This window comes from Giraffa tippelskirchi, chromosome 5 (assembly GCF_054371585.1).
Source record: "Giraffa tippelskirchi isolate mGirTip1 chromosome 5, T2T-mGirTip1v1.2.pri, whole genome shotgun sequence".
NCBI classification, from domain to species: Eukaryota; Metazoa; Chordata; class Mammalia; order Artiodactyla; family Giraffidae; genus Giraffa; species Giraffa tippelskirchi.
This window is the reverse complement of record NC_137279.1, coordinates 183214743-183235890: the sequence shown is the minus strand read 5'-3', so window position 1 is coordinate 183235890 and position 21148 is coordinate 183214743. Positions and strand designations below refer to the sequence as shown.

The window sequence follows — 21148 nt, the reverse complement described above, 5'->3', positions numbered from 1 at the left end:
AGATACTGTGCTCCATCACCCATCCTGTCTTCCAGGCCAGAAATCCGAGGGTTGCCCTAGTCTCCTCTCCCTCCCACACCTCCACAGTCTCTGGCCCCCAAGCTCTGTCCATCCTGCTTCCTAAAATCCTCGACTCTCCCCTCTCCTGCCCTAGGAGGCAAAGCTATTGCTTTGCCCTGGTCTGGGTCTCCACACTTGTATCCACACTGGCCGTTGCCCTGCCCAGATCCCCTTGGGCCCTCCCATGTAGGGTGTGCCCATCTTCCAAAAGCATTTCCCTGGGGCTGCAGCGTGCTGCCTCCACCCAGGTAGGCAGGGATTTCCAGGGGCGCTGCTTCTCAGGGCCCCTCTGGCCAATTGCCAAAGGGGAGTTGGTGTATAAAGCCGATGGCTGAGACCCGGTTTACATGAGGCCCTGAGGTCCCCTGTGGAATGAAGCTCCATTTCCCCATCGTGGTAACTGGCTTGATAGGCTTCGTCCTCTTCCCTGTTTTTCTGCCCACCCCCCACCCCCGCCAATTTTGGTGCCCAGCCTGGATCCCACAGGCCCTCCCAAGCAGTGCAGGCCCAGCCGACTTCTGAAAGCCTGTGGCATTTCTCTGAGGCTGCAATCTGCTTTCCAGGGACGGTCTTCCAAAGAAACTGCTTGCACTCAAACCTTGCTCAGAGTTGGGTGCTAGGGGAACCCAAACCGAGACCAGACTGCTGGTCTGTCTCTCCTGCACACCCAAGGGTGAGCCATGGGGTACGCAGCCCAGTTCTTACACTCCCTTCCCTGGAGGGCAGGAGGTGTCCTCAGTTCTTCACTTCCTGTTCCATCAGTAAAGGGGGCCCTTCCCCATGCCCCTGGCCTAGATCCAGAAAATCTGAATGTACACAGTGTTTGGGGCTGCTATTTACATTTCAAAAGCAGTCGCCACAGGCTTCAAACAGTATGCTTTTCTGGTACTTTCATTGGATAAGTTTTCCATTTACATAGCCATTAATAATACCACTATAGGGCCATGAATGTTAGCACGAAACATGTTCCCAGGTATCAAAATATATCACAAAGCTATCCCAAATAGAGCTTGTTCTGTTTAGCACAAGAATTAACAAATTAACAAGAGATGTCTAAAATAGGACTCTACTAAATGATAAAAGTGGCAGTTCTAATTAGTGTAGAAAGGATAGGTTAGTCATGAAATGGAGATGGATGATTAATCATTTGGGGGAAATAGACACCTACCTCATGTAAATTCCTGATGGATAAAAATGTTCATAGAAAAAATAAAACCATGAAAGAACTAGACGAAACAAAGGTGGTGATCTCAGGATGAGGTGGACCTTCCCCAGGAAACAAGGAAAGAAAACAAGACGAAACCATGAGAAGTGAAAAATAAAAATACAGAATCCCACCGTTAAACAGCAGACCAATGGGAAAACAGACTGGCAGTGTGTACTATAGAAGGGAAAAGAATTGAGTAAGGTTGAATTGAATCCATCTCCATTTGAGTTGGCTCCTGACACATAGTATTAAAAATCAGCAGAAGTTAGAGTAAGTCCTGAAAAGGCCAACATTCGGTCATCTGCTCGTGAACCTGCTGACCCTCATGATCAGGAAGTTCTTCCTGGTGTCCAACGTGCATCCGTCTTGCTGCAACAAGAGCCTCTTCTATCCTTCTGTCCTTAGGGCCTCTCCATGAAGTGACTTTAGGCACCTTGTGCGGCTCCAGTGCGTCTTGGCCAGGAGACCTCAGGGCCTTCCTTTACTGGGAGGTGTAGTTCAGCTACAGGCAAGGTCTGGGAGAGTTCAGGTGTCTTGGAGGGTTCATTGGATCTTCAGCCTGTTCACATGTGCCCACAGCAGGTCCTCCTCTTAGATTCTGCCTCCCCATCCCCAACTTTGTCCTGAGCCCAACAGGACCCTTTCTGGGCTTTGTCCTGAACCCTGTTCTGAACCTTCTCTGGCCCTCCCCTTGACCATCTGACTCCCACTGACCCAACCCAGGCCCTGGCCGGAGCCCCCACGGCTACATCCTGTTGGCCATACTGCTGCTCCGAGCCCGGCCGGCTGTGTGCAGGGAACAGATGGGCTTCCCGTGGACGTGGCAGCAGCGCAGAAGCTAATCCACTTTTATCTCGTTATGGTGACAGCCACCCTGTTAAATGGAATGGACTATCGATTCGGGGCTCACTTCCAGCCCGAGGATTTTCCATCACAGGCCTGAGTAGAATAGGAGAAAAGCAACACTTATTAACTCAGGTGCCAGTCAGGGAGAGGCTGGAATGGGGGCAGGTGCTGGGCGAGATGTACTGCAGATGCCAGTGGTACTGGGGATCCAGGCTCAGACCCAGGTCCTGGGAACCCCCTACTTATCCCCCCTCCCAAGGTGACAAGGAGGAATGAGGGGCCAGAGACGCTGACACACACACATACACTCAATACTGACACACATATACTCGTAATATCAACACATGAATACACACACAACACTGCCATATGTACTTTCCACACTGACATGTGTACGTACCCAAAGCTGAAGCACATATACACATACATCCAACAATGAATTTTGGGCACACTCACGCATACACACTAACACTGACACACACATACACACCATGCTGACACATATAGACACCCATATGTACACACAAGGCTGACACTCACAGACAGCATGCTGACACACTCACATCCCACTGCTGATGTAGATCCACACAAGTATACTGACATGAAGATACCCATTGCTGACCCACTTATGAACACACTGGGGATGCATGTTTACACAAATACTCAGTGCTGGCACATGCACACTCATTACTGACACACATATCCTCCACATGCTGCCAGAGTAATGCATAATTCTGACATGTATATGTTCAGTGCCGACACACACAGATACACAACCCTGGTGCACACACTCACACAGTGCTAGACACATAGGCTGATTTCACATGCTGACATGTTCCTGCTCATGGTGCGGACACATGCTCAGCACAAATGCACACACGAACACACCCTCACTGACCTACATTCTACAGACACATCCAGTATGCACCAGCATTCACGTCCAAGTGACACATCTGGGCCGCACTTACAGCCTAATATTGACAGACACAAACACAGTGTGATGCTGGCATATGGGTTTGCATCTACTGCTGATACACAAGTTAATGATGCATGTGCATATAATATGTACACACATATACACAATAGTCTCTCTCTCTCACACATACACGCAAACCCACCGGCAACTCCCTTGGTTCAGGCCCCTGGTCAGTATGAAACACCTCTGCTGTGTCCTGGGCAGGTGCTGAGACTGGATGAAAGATGGGACTCAGTGCCTTCCCTCAAGGAGTTTTGCCTCCAGTAGGCGAGACGACACCCAGGGACTTAAAGCTAATTTCTGTAACGTTAGCATATGCCCCTTGCTGTTCTAAGCACTTTGCAGGGGTACACTTTTAAAATCTCCAGTACCCTGGTGAAAATATTAGTCACTCAGTTGTGTCTGACTTTTTGCGATCCCATGGACTATAGCCCTCCAGGCTCCTCTGTCCATGGGATTCTCCAGACAAGAATATTGGAGTGGGTTGTCATGCCCTTCTCCAGGAGATCTTCTCAACCTAGGGATCAAACTTGGGTCTTCTGCACTGCAAGCAGATTCTTTATCCTCTGAGCCACCATGGACACCCCCAGACTCATACATTGAAGCCTTAATTCCTGGTGTGGTGGTATTTGGAGGTGTGGCCTTTGAGAAGTAATCAGGTCATGGGGGTGGGGCCCCCATGATGTGATTAGTGCCCTTATAAAAACAGACATCAAAGAGCTTGTTCTCTCTCTGTCCCCCTCCTCCACTTAGCATGCAGAAGAGATCATGTTAGCATACAGCAAAATAGCAGCAGCCTACCAGCCAGAAAGAGGGTTCTCATCAGAGCCAAACCATGCTGGCAACCTGATTTTGGACTCTCAGCATGCAGACCTGTGAGAAAATAAATTTCTGTTATTGAAGCCCCATCCTCACTGCCAATCTGTGGTGTTTCTTTATGGGGGCCTGAGCTGACCAAGACAGGGACGGAAGGCTGCTGGAGGCAGCTGGTCTGAGACCAGCACTGAGACCTGGCTCTCACTGACCGACTGCAGCCCAGGACTTGTCTTATGTCTCTTTCTCACTTGTAAAGTGGGGGCCTGGGTTGGACTCTCTCCAAAGACCTGGCCCATGTTGACACCATGTGAGCCTGGAATCAGGGTCTTTCCCAGCTCCCTGGTGAGTCTCTGGAGGGGAGTAGTGGAAGGCAGACCTGCAGGCCCTTGTTCCCCCTCACCCCATTTCTTGGAGCTGTAGCTTTGCAATGGTGGGAGGTGGGGTCAACGGGTGGGGACGATGTTCCCCGCTATGACCCTCCTTGTCTGTGGACTGGGGGGATCAGGCTGACACCATGGTCAGGCCTTCCCAAGGTACTTGTGCAAAGTAGGATGTGGTTCAGAACACTGAAGACAGCGGTGTCCATCCAGGGTCCCTAGGACCTGGGGACTCACTGACACTGCCCTGGGGCTCTCTTTTGTCCCCACCAGCCAGGGTGTCCTCCAGCTCCCCTCAGCCCAGCTGCTTCCCCAACATCAGTCCAGCTGTCCCTCCACCTCAGGCCAGCTAGCTGTCCTCCACCTCAGGCCAGCTGCGTCTCCAACATCAGTCCAGCTGTCTCCCCCCTCAGCCCAGCTGTTACCTGACATCAGTCCAGGTGTCCCTTTGAACAGCACAACTGTTCCCTCAGATCAGCCCAGCTCTTCCTCCAATCAGTCACCTACTCTCCCAGTATCAGATACTACCCTAAGCTACTGCTCTTTCCATTAGTCCAGACGACCTGCCCGTATCAGCGCAGGTGCTTCACAGTGTGAACTCAGTTGCGCTCTCACATCTACTGCCCGTTACCCCATATCTGTCCAGATGTTCCCCATGTCACCCAGCTGTTGTACTTATTGGACAAGTGGTTCTGCCCTCACATCAGGCCAAGTGTTTTGTCCCATCTGCTCAACTGTCCTCCCACAACATCTAGCTGGCTCTTCTTCCCCAGATCACCCCAGCTGTTCCCCTCTTATCTGTTCGGCATTTTTTCCCCAGCACATCAGCCCAACTGTTTTTCCCTGTTCCTCCCATCAGCTGGTTCTTCTCTCCTTATATCAGTCAGTGGTTCCCTTTTCCGGGCATTTTCTCGGGGAGTGGCAGGGCTGTATTGGGTCCCCCCAGGGCAGTCTCTCTGATGTTGCTCGATGGTTCCCCCTGCTCTGGTCCAGCTTCCCTCATCCACGTGGTAAGCAGGGGCATGGACTGTGGGTGTCTAACCCTGGGGTCATACCCTGCTCTTCCCTGAGAGGCACAGAGTAGGGAGGAGGAGGCACCCAAGACTGGGAGAAGACAGAGAGAATTCAGGCATCCCCATCAGCCTACTGACAGGAGGGACCTCAGCATCATCTTCGACCCTTCCCGGAGTCAGGGGGAGTGCCTGGCATTACCCTATCCCCAGAGAAGCAGGAGGAGGCCAAGGCATTCTACAGTCACCCCAGCTCTGGATAGGAAAGACAAACCCTCATCATCCACTTCTGCATCGAGACAGAAGCAACCCCTGGAATCATCTTCCCCACCTTAATCTGAACCCCAGAGAAGAAAAGACAGATCCAGATTAAATATGCAAATTCAAGCAGATGGCGGAGCACGGTGATGGACAGGCTGTCAGGAAAGCATGTCACCGTGTGATGTGTATGCCTGTGTGTGTGAGGGTCTGTGCCTGTGTGTATGTGTGTCTGTGTGATTAGTGGGGGGAAAAAATACTGTGTGAGGGAGGGGGAGGAGCCTTGGGCGTGGCGCTGCCTCTGGCTAATGGGGCTAGACGGGCGGGGCGGGGTGAGGTGGGGTGAGCCGGGCACGGAGTCGGCAGAAGGGAAGAGGGTATGAGATGACCTCCCACAGTCAGCCAGCCCAGGACCTCCCCGTGACCAGCTCTCCAGGCCTCTCCAGGCTAGGATGCTAATTCTACCAGATCAAGGCTAGGACAGGAGGGGATTTGTTGGCGTAATCTGCACCTGTATCTCTGCTCTTGCCATCGGCCAAACAATAAAAGACACAATATTTACACAACTTACCGGGGGAAGCAATATTGGGTCATTGATTTTGTGTCCCTTGGATTTTCACGGGCTAAACCTTAATGGTTTTTAATCATAAAATATTAGCGCTGCAGGGTACTTAGCACTGGCACCTCGCTGGTGAGGGATGGCTCCCCCACCCCCCTCCACAGCTCCAAGGGGAGCGCCCCAAAGAGGAGGGGCCAGTATCTTCCTACACACACACACAAGCACACACATGCACACACACTCATACACACAAGACAGCAGAACCTCTGGGAGCCTGCCCTGGGATTGGCCCAGACTTAGGCACATTTGGGGGAGCCCCTGGGTTGGGAAGATCCCCTGGAGGAGGGCATGGCAACCCACTCCAGTATTCCTGCCTGGAGAATCCCATGGACAGGAGCCTGGTGGGCTACAGTCCACAGGGTCGCAAAGGGTCAGACACGACTGAGTGACTAAGAGCGGCATCTCGAGAAGAGGGCACCCTATGATCAGTCCCCCCAGTTCTAGAAGCAGAGCAGAAGGAAATCAACTCGTCCTCATAAAAAGGAGGTTTGGCTTCACCGGGGATGTTTAGAATAAAAGGTTTTGCCCTCTTCTTTCCCTCTTCCAGGTACATCCTTCACCCTAGCTCAGTGTGGGGACTCCTACCTATCGTCATATCTCGAGGTGGAATGGTCCACAGGGATGGGGCCAGGTCGCATTCATTGCTGTATCTTGAGCACTTGGCCCAGTGCCTGGAGCATCATCGGTTGAATGGATGGATGAGTGACTGTGCTAGACTCTGAAGGTAGGTGTCCTACAGAGGCTTTTCATTCATTCATTCAACAAATACTAATATTTACTGATCCCTTACTGTGTGCCTGATCTCAGAGGTGAACTTGACCCAGGCCCTGCCCTCACCAGGGTAAATGTGGTGGTCAGGGAGGCTTCAGGTGCTGGGGGTGGGAAGGGGATATAGAGAATGAAATGGAAAGGGCTTTTGAATAGGGAGTTTGAGATGCCTGAATGAAGCTCACCCTCCCAAGGGGACCACTTTGAAGAGCCAAACTTGTGAGATGTGGCGATCTGAACACAACAGCTCCTCCTCATCCCAGGCAGGAAGGGCTTCCAGACAAGGCTTCTTTGGAGAATGAGGTCTGGCTGTGGTGTGTGCTGTGCAGGAAGCCCACTGCCTGGGAGAGGCTGCTTTCTTTGGTGCAGAAGAGGTGGGTGGGGGATGTTGTTGCTGTTGTTTATCTTTTCTGAAAGTGAACACGCTGCCCACCCCACCCTGCATCTCTCCTCCCCAGCGCCCGCGGGGAAGTCAATAGCAATGGATTAAACAGTGAGGAGAAGGCAAGAGAGCACAATTGGAAGAAAGATAAAGATAATTAAAACTAATTCCAACTGTTCCCAGAGAAATCAATTTCATAACTTCAGTGCATCCCTAAGTTTGCTCTTGAGGCTCTGCAGCGCCGAGCAGAGGGCGTGCGCTGGAGGGTTCAGTGTGCAGTGTGCGACGCAGGTCTGTGTGTACAAGGGCCCTTGCGCATACGTGTATGCATGGACTTTATGCACATGCATGATGCATGTTCTTGTCTATCTATCTATATACACACACACGCAGGTTTTGTGTATGTGGGGGGCACACACAAAAGTGTGTCTCCATGGGGCACTGGCTCTTGGCCTCACTTTTGACCCTGAGTGGAAGGGACAAAAGAGTTGGGACGGCTAGGTGGGCTTAGGTCTCCTCTCCTCCACCAAGGCCTTCCTCTTGCCTACTTTAGGGGCTTCTTGGCTAGTCCAACTCCCCTTTATACATATGTGAAATCGAGGCTCAGAAAGTAGAGTCTTGCCATGGCTCACACAGCAAGTGAGAAGCAGAACTGGGGCTAGAATGCTGGTCTCCTGGGCTTCCTCTGCCCCAGGGACATCACTGGTCATTTGTGTGAGGGCAGCCAGGGATGGAGGGGGAGGTAGATCTGACCTTATATTGCTGGGAGCTCCCGTGTGAACAGCCTCTAATTCACTCACTCACTTATTCTTTTTTCTAAAAATAATTTTATTTACTTGTTTTTGACAGTGCTGGGTCTTTGTTGCTACATGGACTTTTCTCAAGTTGCAGCGAGTAGGGGCTACTCTCTAGTTGCAGTGCATGGGCTTCTCATTGCAGTGGCTTCCCTTGTTTTGGATCATGGGCTCTAGGGCGCTCAGGCTTCAGTAGTTATAGCGTTTCCCAGGCTCTGGAGCACAGGCTCAATAGTTGTGGCACATGGGCTTAGTTGCTCTGCATCATGAGCGGTCTTCCTGGATCAAGGATTGAACCCATGTGTCCTGCATTGGCAGGCAGATTCTTTACCACTGAGCCACCTGGGAAGCCCACTCACTCATTCTTTAAACGTAGACTGAGCACCTACTATGTGTCAGGCCCCGTGGGTTCTCTTGCTTGGCCGAGAGCTGGGGATTGGTCGCAGTTGCCTTTGGGAGAGGCCAAGTCCTCCGAAGGAGAGGACTGTGGATGGTGGCAGCTTGGAAGCAGATCCCAGGATGGAGCACTCCTAAGATGCATGAGCTGCCAAAGGGTCCACCCTGGGCATGGTGGCTCCTGAGTAAGCGGGCCAGACCAGGGGTCTTGCTCACACCCCCACCCCCCTGTGATGAGCCTGCCCAGGGCGAGGGCAGGGTCTGTTATTTCTCTGGGTTTCCCAGGACCTGGCACTGACGGGCAGGCAGTAGGTGCTCCTCAAGCACAGGGCCAGCATGTTAGTGAATCTTTGAGGTACTGAACCAGAAATAAATAAAGCCAGAAAACTGCTCACATCCAAGTGTGAGCATCAATTGCTCTAAATGAATGGTTCCCTCTACCTGCCTGTGATTGTGTCCTTATTCTTAAAATGGAGCACTTTATCCATCTGGCAGCTGGTGTGAATTTCAGAGGAGGTTCTGTTGAAGAAGTGCCCAGTACATAGTTTTCTCTTCTTGTGGACCCTGGGTTTCCACGAATGGGGGGTTATGCAGTGAGCAAGAAGTCAGGCAGGAGATGCAAGAGATAAGGGTTTGATCTCTGAGTTGAGACGAGCCCCTGGAGAAGGAAATGGCAACCCACCCCAGTATTCTTGCCTGGAAAATTCTATGGACAGAGGAGCTTGACAGACTACAGTCCATGGGGTCAAGAGTCGGACACGACTGAGCGATTGAACACACAAGAAGGCAGGAAATAGCTCATGGCCATATGGCTGTTGGAAGCAGAGGGATGGATGAGATGACCTCTCCCAGCACCTCCAGGGTGAGGTGTCTGGGCGTCCGCACACTTGGTCCATCCTTCCGTAGTGGGCTTGGGAGCGAAGGACCCCTGGGCCTCCTGGACCAGGCACCAGTTTCTGCAGAACCCCACGTCACCTCTAGATGGCAGCATTGGCGAGCAGGAGCCGAGGAAGAGGAGCCAGGAGGGGGCTGGGCTGGGTCAGGGGGACTAAGGCTGCGAGCCTCCGTTCTCAGGTCAAGACCCCGCCCCTTCCCATTGAGAGCAGAGTGATAGGGGTTGAGTGCGGTCTGGGAGGTGATCCTTTGGGAATTCCTGGATTAGGGAGGAAGGCTTGTCCCTTCTCTTCTTGAGACAGCCCCTCTGGGAGCTAAAGATCTCCAGGGCTTAGGTCTGGGGGTCCAAGCAGGGTAGAAAGTGGCTGCAGCCTCTTTTGTCAGAGACCTTTCCACTCTCAGGAGTGGGGCCTCCAGGGATGCGGGTGAGAGGAGGTCCCTGGCAGCAGGGCAGGGTCTACCCATGCAGGCCAGAGATGCGGAGCGGCCCCTAGCATGAGATAGGCCAAGGCTGAGCATCAAAACCCACGCTCCTTGCTCTTCCCCTCCTGTCTCTCTTTCCCCAGGAAGCCAGGGAGGAGCAGATGGGAGTTGTCAGCAGCTCATTAGGGTTACAGATGGGGAGCTGGGGGTTGGGGGGGAGGAAGGGAGTTGGAGGGAGCAGAGTTCTTGCCAGCTCCCCGCTGTGAAGCCTCAGGCAGGGCCCAGGGATGTCCCACCCCCAGGCGAGACTCTGGAGAAGTGCCAGCCTCGGAGGTGGGTGTGAGGGTGGGGGCTGAGGAACGGCCTCCTGGAGATAGCTCCTCACTCCTGTCTTCCTAGCACACCTCTGAGCTTCCCAGAGTTGGGGGCTGGGAGGCAGCCCCATATCACGGGGAGAGGAGGGACGAAGGGCCATCCTTGGTCCGTGGGTGCTCTGGGGAGGGAGTAGTGGGGCTCTGAGTTGCCTGCTGTGCCCCCAGGGTGCTAGGGGAGCTGCTTTGAGATGGAGAACATTCAAGAACAGTCACTGAGCCCTGATGGTCCCACCCCCGCCCCGGCACCAGTGTCTTGGCCATGAAGCAGTAAAGCAGCTGGGCAGTGCCCAGGCCCAGGATGCAGGGGGCCCGAGTATGGGCATCCATCTGATCGGCTGCTACTGATTCCTGGTGACCTAGAACAAGTCCTTCTCTCTCTCTCAGCCTTAATTTCACCACCTGGGAAATAATAATAATAAAATAACTCCCTTCCATTGACTATCTACATTGGGCACAGTGCTTCATATGTATTATTTTATTTAATGCTCATTACCAGCCTATGGAGAAGGAGATGGCAACCCACTCCAGTATTCTTGCCTGAAAAATCCCATGGACAGAGGAGCCTGGCGGGCTACAGTCCATGGGGTTGTGAAGAGTTGGACATGACTTAGCAACTAAACCACCACCACCAGCCTGTGGAGACTTGGAGGGGGTAAGTGACTTGACCAAGGAGCAAGAACTCAGACCCAGAACTGTCTCAGCTCAATGACAAGCCCTCCCAGGTCCTTGTTTTTGGTCACCAGCTCTTTCTCTGGTGGGTTGGAGCCTGCCACTCCTCTGATATCTCACAGGAGGCTTAGGAGTCGGAGAGTGTGTGGGTGTCATTGCAGGGCTTCTAGATTCAGCCAATAAAAATGCAGGATGCCTAGTTAAATTTGAATATAAAATAACAACTAAAATCTTAAGTATAAGTATATTCCATGCAATATTTGGAATATATCTATATTAATAAATTATTTGTTGTTTATCTGGCAGCCCTAGTCAGAAGAATGCATTTTATTGTGCGCTTATTACCAGGCATCAAGAGTCTGAATGGGAGGAACAGAGGGGTGTAGGGGTCATGTCCAAGTTTCATTCATTGCTAGGGGTGCTTCTTTGGGATCTGGTTCCTCATTTGTAAGATGGAGGAAGAACCCCGTCCTCCTTCAAAATGTAGTATCCATGGGCTTCCCTGGTGGCTCAGTGGTAAAGAATCCGCCTGCGAATGCAGGAGACACGGGTTCGATCCCTGATCCGGGAAGATCCCACATGCCGTGGGGCAACAAAGCCCATACATCACAACTATTGAGCCTGAGCTCTAGTTGAGACCACGTGCCACAACTACCAAAGCCCGAGCACCCTAGAGTCCGTGCTCTGCAACGAGAGAAGCCGCCATAACGAGAAGCTCTCATACTACAAGTGGAGAGTAGCCCCCACTCCCCGCAACTGGAGAAAAGCTGTGCAGAAACAAAGACCCAGCACAGCCAAAAATAAATAAAAATAAAATATTAAAAAAAAAAAAATGTAGTATCCAATGGCCAGAAGAATGGAGGTGGCTTTTTTTTTTTTTTTTTTTTGGCAGTGCCAGGTCTTAGTTGCAGCATGCAGGATCTTCGCTCTTTATTGCGAAATGTGGGATCTTTAGTTGAGGCATGTGGAATCTAGTTCCTTGACCAGGGAACTCTGTGTTTGGAATGCAGAGTCTTAGCCATTGGACCACAGAGAAGTTCCCAGATAGGGGTGGCTTTGAAGAATCCAGAGTGCTTTGCCAAGATGAGCCCTGGTCTGGTTAGTAGTGGGTACCAGTCTGTCCCCAGCCACCTCCCCATCTCCTGGGCACCCACCAGTGAGCCCCCATGCCCACCCCATCCCCTGTTCTACAGAAGCCCACAACTTTTTCTCCATAAAAGGCACAGCCTGATGTCCACTGAACACAGACCTTGCCCATCAGCAAGTCTTCCCGCCAACGTCCTGGTCTACGGGCTTCTGCTCCCAGAGGCTGAGTCACAGGCTTACAAAGTGTCACTTGCCTTTTTCCCCTTTTGTTCAAGTATCAATTTTTAACAGCTTTATTGAGATATAACTGATACCCAAAGAACTGCACATATTTAATGTGTCACTTGCATTTGTTTCCCCATTCATTTATGCCAATGACACTTGTTATTGAAGTTGCTGATTTAATGAAAGAACAAGTGAACCAAAATATTGTGAACACACAAAAAAGTTGTTGTTTTTGTAAAACTAAATTGAAGTCTTTAGAAAGATTCCATCAAGGTAATTGCTAAAGAAAAAAAATTACTGTCAAATTAAGTGTGGATAAGCGACTGTAAGATAAGGTAGGAAACAAAACTGTAAAAATCTAGAAGATTCGACACTCATATCACTTTACAAGTGTCTTTTAAGTTCAGGCTCCACTTTAGAGAAATTGAAATTGGAAATTGAGGCTGATGTGTCATGGTTTAGTTTACCCAAGGAAGATGGCTCAGCTCCCCAGAGCAGACCTGTAGGCAAAGCAAAGTCTTTAGTCTGCACTAAAGGAAATCAAAAAGGCAAAAAACTTATATGCTGTAAGTTGAAATAAAATGATGGGGTTGTGAACGTGTGTGTTTTTAAAACGATTTCTCCAGAACCAATTTTTTACATTAACTCAATATCCCAAACTCATGGTATTAGTTGAACCAGGCTTTCCTTGTGTGTGCTAAGTGACATATCTGAAGACACTGTTCCCCACCCTCCTAAGTGTATCCATGTACACACACACCCACCCCTGCATCCACACACACTCCTGCACACATAAATATAATATGTTTATATTTATTATAATACATATAATAATATAACACATAAATATACACAGATACATACACTCCCCCTAAATCATGAACATATGCACTGATGTATGAGTACACATACTCTTACTCTCCCAGGCTCCAGTGGACACAGGGTGCTCATACATACTTATTCATAGTCACCCCACACCTAATCAGTAACTCACACACACACACACACATCACGTGTATACCCCTGAGCACATGCATGCACACACACACAAGATTAACCTTTTTTTTCCCCCTCCTGCAAGAACAGCCAAGGCAATAAGCAGAGGTTGGTTTTTTTAAATTAGAAATTCATACGTTGGTGCTTTCCTCTCCTTGGCTCAGTCGGCAGTTGGGGAGGACGATGGAGGGAGGAGGGAGGATGGGGAGGGACCTGGAGGCAGGAGACCTCCTCCAGGCTAGATTCATCTAGACGGCCCCCGGCTGGGGAGGTGGGTGGCGGTGCAGGTGAGCTGGGTTCCAGCTGCATTCCTGAGTGCCCTGTTCTGCTTTTATCTAAGATGTAGCCAGGACTGCCTGAGGAGAGGCCCTTCTGGAGCTCCAGGAGGGAGGTGGGGGTAGCAACTCCCAAAAGGAAACAGGCGGTGTGCTCTGTGGGGATCCACGGCTGGGCTTAACCTATTCTGTCCCGCCTCCTGGTTGCCAGACTCAGGGAGACCCACTGCGGGTTCTCTGGTCTCTATGTGCTCACTCAGTCACGTCTGACTCTTTGAAGCCCCATGGTCAGTTGCCTATCAGGCTTCTCTGCCCAAGGAATTTTCCAGGCAAGAATGCTGGAATGGGTTGTCATTTCCTACTCCAGGGTATCTTCGGACCCAGGGATCGAACCCACATCTCTTGCGTTTCTTCCATGGGAAGGTGGGTTCTTCACCACTAGTGCCACCTGGGCTTCCCAAAACTGGTCTCAGTGGTGCCACCTCAAACCTCCTGCATCTGAATCTCTCGGAGTCAGGCCAAGGAATCTACATTTTTAAAGTTCCCCGGGTGATTCTGATAAGCAGTAAAGTTTGGAGCCCCTGACAAGGGACTGCCGTAGAAAGGCTTCCCTCTGGGCTCCCCGGAGACTTGCTGTCTCTTAGGTGCCTTCAGGACCCTGTGCCATCTTGGCCAGAAGTGGGGAGATTTCTAAGGCCAGGGTACAGAGTCCTAGAATTTTCAGAAGTTTCACACACATGATTTCCTATGCGCCCATCATGACCTCCCTTTTCCTCCTACCCCTGTATTGCCCCTCCCCCTCCCCTCTTCGCATTGGTGACCACTACTGTGTTCTGTATATCTGGAGGTCTGCTTCTTTTTTGTTTGTTCACTGGTTTGTTGCATTTTTTTAGATTACACGTATAAATGATATCATGCAGTATTTGATTCTCTCTTTCTGACTTGTTTCACTTAGCATAATGCCCTCCAGTCCATCCATGTTGCTGCAAAAGGCGAAATTTCATCCTTTTTTATGGCTGAGTAATATTCCAATATTTTATGGCTGATATACAGCACATATTCTTTATCCCTTCATCTACTGATGAGGTCTTAGTTTGCTTCCATACCTTGGAAACTATAAATAGTGCTGCTATGAATACTGGGGTGTGTGTCATCTTTTTGAATTAGGGTTTTTTTGGCATATATTGGGTCCTCTATTTCTATAAAAGAGGAGACAGAGAACCAGAGATGAAAGGACTTGCCCAAGGCCATTCAGCTAGTCCTTGAAGTTGGTGGTGTTTGAACCTGGGCCATCAGGTTTCAAAGCTCATGTTTTGTGTGTCAGTCAGCAGGGGCCATAACAAACAATCCCCAAGTCTCAGTGGCTGAAAACAACAAAGACGTATATCTTACTTCTGCTACATGTCCAACAAGGGATCCACTGAGCCTCCATTTATCACAGTCACTCTGTTCATCTCAGTCACCTGGCTGATGAAGCGGCCGCCATCTAGGATTTTGCCAGTTGCTGGGCAGAGGGAAAGGGAGCTCTGGAGGGTGTGTTGCATTTAAATGCTCTGGCCCAGGAGTGACCACACCATTAACACAAATGGCCAGGACTAGTCATATGCCTCACTTCCAACTACAGGAAGTGCAATCCTTCTGTCTGCCTGGAAGCGGGGTGGAGAGGGGGTAAGGGGATGGGGAGGTGGGGAGAAGAGGAAATATTTGGTAAACAGTGCCTATCATGTCTGCTCTGCCAACTGCATGCGACACGGGCCGAGGAACTCTGGTGTGCCCTTGGATGGGGCCCTAAGAGTGATGGCCTTGGGCTGCCCTTTTCTTTCCAGCCTCAGCCCAGTCCCAGCCTCCCCAGCTCTGTCCCCGAGACTCCCGGTCTCCCCAGCACTTCCTTCTCTACTCCCATCCCCTGTTAGGTTCACAGTCTCCTCCTTATGTTTCAGGCCAGGAGTTTCAAAGTCCAGTCCTGCTTTTCCTATAACCCACTGTGCACGGTGATCCCAAGTCCATCCTTTCTCATCCAGTGGGTCTCAGTTTGCCCATCTGTACGCTGGGACTCTGCATCTCAGCATCTCCCTACCCCCCCTCCGCCACCACCCCGCCCCTTGTGGGAAGCGTTTCTGGAGGCCTCTGCGTGTTGAGACAACAGACCTGGGGGAACAGACTTTATTTTTCCTCCTTTCCTGTCCCTGTTTTAGAAGATCCCACATATGTTGGGCCTGGAGACATCCCACGCGTCCTGGGAGCTGAAGGGGCTGCTGCTTCTGCCAGGAAAAATCTCTTTTTGAAGTGGGGGAGCTCTCCCCAGAGAGGGACCAGGCCTAGACTGTCTCCTTCCTCTTCACTTCCACGGGCTGGGGGTGGGATGGCCAGCGTGTCAGTCTGTGGCTGTGGGCAGAGAATTCTGCCAGCTCCTCTCCCACCTACCTGGAGACCACCCAAGAAATGAGCTTCATATCTTTAGGGATTTAGGTTTGACATCTGGAAGGACTTCCTGGCAAGGCCAGTTACTGGATGGGGGAAGGGAGAACAGGGAATCTTCTCTGATATATATTTAATTTTTAATTACTCTACCAAGCTTGAACGTTTCTTACATTTTAAAGTTGTTGTTAATGTTAAAAAGTAAGACATCCTTACCATAAAAAAAGCAAAATAGAGAAGGTTATAGAGTACGGGCTCTCCTGGTGGCTCAGTGGTAAAGAATCTGCCTGCAATACAGGAAACCCAGGTTCGATCCCTGGGTCAGGAAGATCCCCTGGAGGAGGAAGTGGAAACACACTAGTATAGAGTACAGAGTAAACATCTTTCCTTTGGGAATTCCTTGGCTATCCAATGGTTAGGACTCTGCACTTTCACTTCCAGGCCCCGGTTCAGTCCCTGGTAGGAGAACTAAGGTCCTGAAAGCCTTGTGACCAAAAAAAAAACAAAAAGATATGTGTGTGTGTGTGTATACACACACACATATCCTTCCTTCTTGCAGGTCCATTCTCCAGGGGAAATCACAGTCAGCACTTTGGAGTGTATTTCTCCATACCTTTCCCCATAGACATACAAACAAACCCAGAAGGTTTCATAATTCTTCTTTACAAAAATGGGATCGTGGTTATGCTTACAGATACATCTCTGTCACCTGCTCACTACACTCGCTCCTCACGCATGTACTGTGCCCCCGCTGTGTGTGTGGCCCTGTGTGGGGCCCCAGGTTGTTGCACAGACTCCCTGCCTGGATGCCCCGATGTGGCCGAAGGGGAGGACACGGCTGACTCTAGGAGGGGCTGGTTGCTTGGAGAAGGCTGCTCAACCAGGGGACTGTAGGAGTGGCCTCAGCTTGCAGTGTCTGAAGCAGATATGAGGGGTAAGAAAGTTGTGCTGGTCTCATCACAGGGCAGTGAGGTGGTTCTGGTCTCTCTGACATGGATCAGAAGTGTGTGTGTAGCAAACAGGGTCCAGGCCAGACGGGGTCTGGGGCAGCCTGGAGGTTCCCTTCTCTGGTCATGAAGGATGGACTCTGCTTCATGGATTCATGAAACCAGATGTCCTGAGTTTCTGGGTTAGGAAGGTGGTAGGTAACAACATTTAGTGAGTGCCCACTGTATAGTAGAGGCTTTCTGACATGCTATTCAATCCTCCAGGCTGCCTTTGCCCATTGTAGAAATACCTGGATTAAATGCCACCTGCTCCAGGAGGCCTTCCTTGGGTGGTGGGCGGGCGTCTCTCTTTTGCTGCCAGGACCCCCTGTGCTTTTTTCACTCCTCTATGTACCCTCCTCAGAGAAGTGACCTGTTTGTAGGTGCCACCCTTCACACTGGGGCTTCCCTGGTGGCTCAGTTGGTAGAGAATCCGCATGCAATGCAGGAGACCCGGATTCCATTCCTGGGTCAGGAAGATCCCCTGGAGAAGGAACTGGCAATCCACTCCAGTAGTCTTGCCTGGGAAATCTCATGGACAGAGGAGCCTACAGTCCATCGGGGTTCACAAGAGTTGGACACGACTTAGTGATTAAATCACCACCCCCAAAATTAGTCTTGTTGGGAAAGATTAGATAACAATATGGAATAGCAATAGCTAGTGCAGCAGCAGTTGGCGGTGTCAGGCTCAGAGAGACTTCCTCTACACTGAACTATATACAGCTCCCTGGGGGCAAAGACTGGTCAGATTTAAGGCTGTCTCTACCATTTCTATAATAGCACATGGAAAAGACTGACTCCAAAAATGACTACAGCTTGCTACAGTAGACTCAGGAATCTGGGTGGTACCTAAGCTGGGAGCTTTTCCTCCCTTTTCTTGCTCTTTCTCTAGGATGGGAATAGCTCTTGTTGCCCTCCCTCATTCTCCATCCTGCCTCAACCATCAGATTCTGCATAAGTATCTGGAGGTGGACTCAGAACCTTGCCAGAGAGTGTGGTAAGCCTCTGCATATTCCTGTTACTGCTTGAATACCTTCTCTGATGGGGAACTCACCACTGCTCACAGAGCTCCTTCCTGCCTGTTGAGAGGTCCTTTCTTGCAAAGAGCTGAAATCTGTCCCTGAGACTGAGAATCACAGCCAATCAGTCCAGTCAACCAGCTCACCCTGCCTTTAACAGATGAAGGGACTGTCACCAGAGAGCTTAAGTGACTTGCTCAAAGTCACAGAGCAAGTGAATAGAAGACTGGAACCCCTGCTCCAGATTCCTAGTTCAAACCTCCTTCTCCCACACAAGGGTCCTGGTTCTGACCTCTGGGTCTCACTTGGGGAGCTTCCGCTGTCTCAGGGATCTGATGACTGAGGCCAGGGTGTGAGCGTCTTCCCCACCCTGACCACCCCTCCCAGACCATCCGTGTGCCCAGTTCCTGGAACAGAGCCGACTGGGCTTGGAAAGGCTGCAGTTCGCCCCTGCCCCACCACCTTGCCTCCTCCTTTTTCAGCTCTTCTCATTTTTCCTCTGAAAGGAAAAAATTAATAGAAAATGTAAGTGAGCAATCTCGCGGACGAGGCGGGTTTTCATTATTTGCGGCTGGGGAAGGCAGGCTGGGGCGAGGATCCCAGTGAAGCATGGATTCTGCCAGGAGCCTCAGGAGATAATTGAGCATCGGCGGCAGAGGCGGCGGGCAGGGGGCGGGCGCGGGCGCGGGAGCTGTATTATCATTAGAATTTACATGACACATTAGCCAGAAGTGGCAGCGTTCATCTTTCTAACCAAATCCCATTTACCAAATGAGCAGCCGACACTTGTTTTATCAGCTGGCTCTGTTCTCCATGCGGCTTTCTGCTCAGCATGCTCCGAATGGGTGGCCTTTCAGGCAGAGGAAGGAGAGACCCCTGACATTTCCTAAGTGCCCACTGTGTGCCTGATGCTTTTTTTTTTATTTTATTAAAATATAGTTGATTTATAATGCTGTGTTAATTTCTTCTATACAGCAAAGTGATTCAGTTATACATACATGTGTATATATACATACACATTCTTTTTAATATTCTTTCCATTATGGCTTATCACAGGATATTGGATACAGTTCCCTGTGCTATATAGTAGGGCCTTGTTGTTTATCCATCCTAAATATATGAGTTTGTACCTTCACACTTTCTGGTTCCTGAATTCTCGTAATACCCCTGTGGGCAGGCGGTGTTATGACAGCTACTTTATGGACAGGCAAACTGAGGCTTAGAGAGGTTAAGGCTATGCTTTCATTTTGCATTGTTCTAGCAATAATAATAGTAAACTTAAGGGAGTGGACTCCAAAGCCAAACTTCCTGGGTTCGAATCTTGGCTCTTCCATTTGCCAGCTCTGTGTCCTTGAGCAAGTTACCTAACTTCTCTGGATTCTCCCGTCCTCACCTGCAAAATGGTATTAATTATAGTACCTATAGAGGACTGTTGTGAAGATTAACTACAACACTGAAAGCAAAGTGATTAACATTGAGTGAGTTCCAGATGTCTATTAGATGTCTAATAGTATTAATAATTCCTATTATTTTTATTGCTAGTATTTACTGCACCCCCACTAGCCCCCACTAGCTGCTAGGTCTGTGCTTAAGCACTCTCCATTCATCCATTTGATCTTCCCAACAACACTGTTTTTTCTGATGAGAGATATAGGGCTCAGAGAAGTGAACTGGCTTCCTGGAGGTCACCCAGCTCCTGACTGGTGATGCTGTTTCCTGAGCTGGAATTGGGTCTTTTAAAGACCAAGACCTGTGTCTTTCCAGCTGTACCAGCTGCTTTCCTGCCCAAGATGGGAGTTTTCCCTCTTTGAGGAAAAACTCCCAGCAGCTTCCCCTCTCGGATTTGCCCCTCTTTGCTCTCCTTCCCTCTGCCAAAAGGGACCTGCAGGGAGGGGTAAGGGGGTGACTGCTCACTCCCTCTGCTTCTGCCCTCAGGAATGTTTGCTGTTGAGCCCATGCTCACCCCAGGCGGGGCGAGGAGGGGGGCGGGGTGGGGGGGGCTAATGACAGGGAACTTCTGATTGAGCACCTACTATGCACCAGGTCCTGGGGCTAGACAGAGATGAATGAGATGAAGCCTCCAATGACAACACGAAGGGTATCAGCAAAAGAACATGATTAATTGCAGAAAGAACTACGCAGACAACAGCCAGGCTGGAGTTTGCAGGTGGGAGAGACCCGCTCGGAACAGAGCCAGAGTCTCAGAGGCTGTGATGAAGGGCTTATTCATGCATTGGGTAGTATTTATTGAGTGCCTACTATGTGCCAGGCCCTGTTCTAGGTGTTTGGAGCTTTCTCTGGGAACAAGTCAGACGAAAGCTCAGTTCCCAAGGAGTTTTACATTCTAAGCAGATGACAAAGAATAATGACATAAAGCCATAATAAGTTCATTGCAGAGGGTGAATGCTCTGAAGACAGTGGCAAAGGCTGATGAGGCAGAGGGAGGCGTGGTTAGATACTGAGGTCAGAGGAGGTAACATTGAATGGTTACACAATGGAGACAGCCACTGGAGGATCTGTAGGAACAGTGAGGAACAGATGTTCTGGGGGAGGGAAAGAGCTTGGCAGGTTATAGGAACAGAGCCAAGGTGAGTGTGGCTGGGGGGTGGTGTGCTGGGGAGGGTAGAAGGAGATGGGTGGGGGATGCAGGCTCTAGCCCCTGGTTGGGGGAGAGGAGCGAGATCAGTCTTGGTCTTCACCTTGGTGACCACCTCTTCTGAGTGGCCTCTCTCCTCTCCTCTTTGGCCTCTCCGCTTCTCTTTGCATCCCCATCAATGTTCCTTCTTGTTTGAAGGCCTTGTGGATATACTTCGAAGAGCACAGCTGGCTCTGGAGCCAAGGCGCCCCCATCCCTGCCTATCCCCCTTTCCCCACTCTGGCTGTCCCTTCTGGCTTTGCAACCTGCCCCCCTCCACTACCACCACTGCAGGCTCCTCCACACTTCCGTGTGTGTGTGTGTGTGTGTGTGTGTATGCACGCGCGCGCGCTCAGTCTGACTCTTTGCGACCCCATGGACTGTAGCCCACCAGGCTCCACTGTTCATGGGATTTCCTAGGCAAGAATACTGGAGTGGGTTGCCGTTTCCTCTTCTAGGGGATCTTCCTGACCCAGGGATTGAACCTGAGTCTCCTGCATCTCCTGCATTGGCAGGCAGATACTTTAACACTGAGCCACCTGGGAAGCCTTTGCCCAAGCTGTGCCCTCCACTTGGAATTTCTCTCTGTTTCAGCTTGGCAAGAGAAGACTTGCCCTCCCCTGAGAAGCCACCCTTCCT

The 21148-nt window shown here is 50.6% G+C and overlaps 1 long non-coding RNA gene across 1 annotated transcript in view; it reads left to right on the top strand.

Annotated features, from left to right (window-relative positions):
• LOC145505839 (uncharacterized) overlaps positions 1-21148 on the top strand; it is a 177184-nt gene that overhangs the window by 89455 nt on the left and 66581 nt on the right. The window contains exons 2-3 of the long non-coding RNA XR_014053312.1: positions 6717-6893; positions 10697-10852. This is a non-coding gene — a long non-coding RNA (uncharacterized LOC145505839). The remainder of the gene's footprint in view (positions 1-6716; positions 6894-10696; positions 10853-21148) is intronic.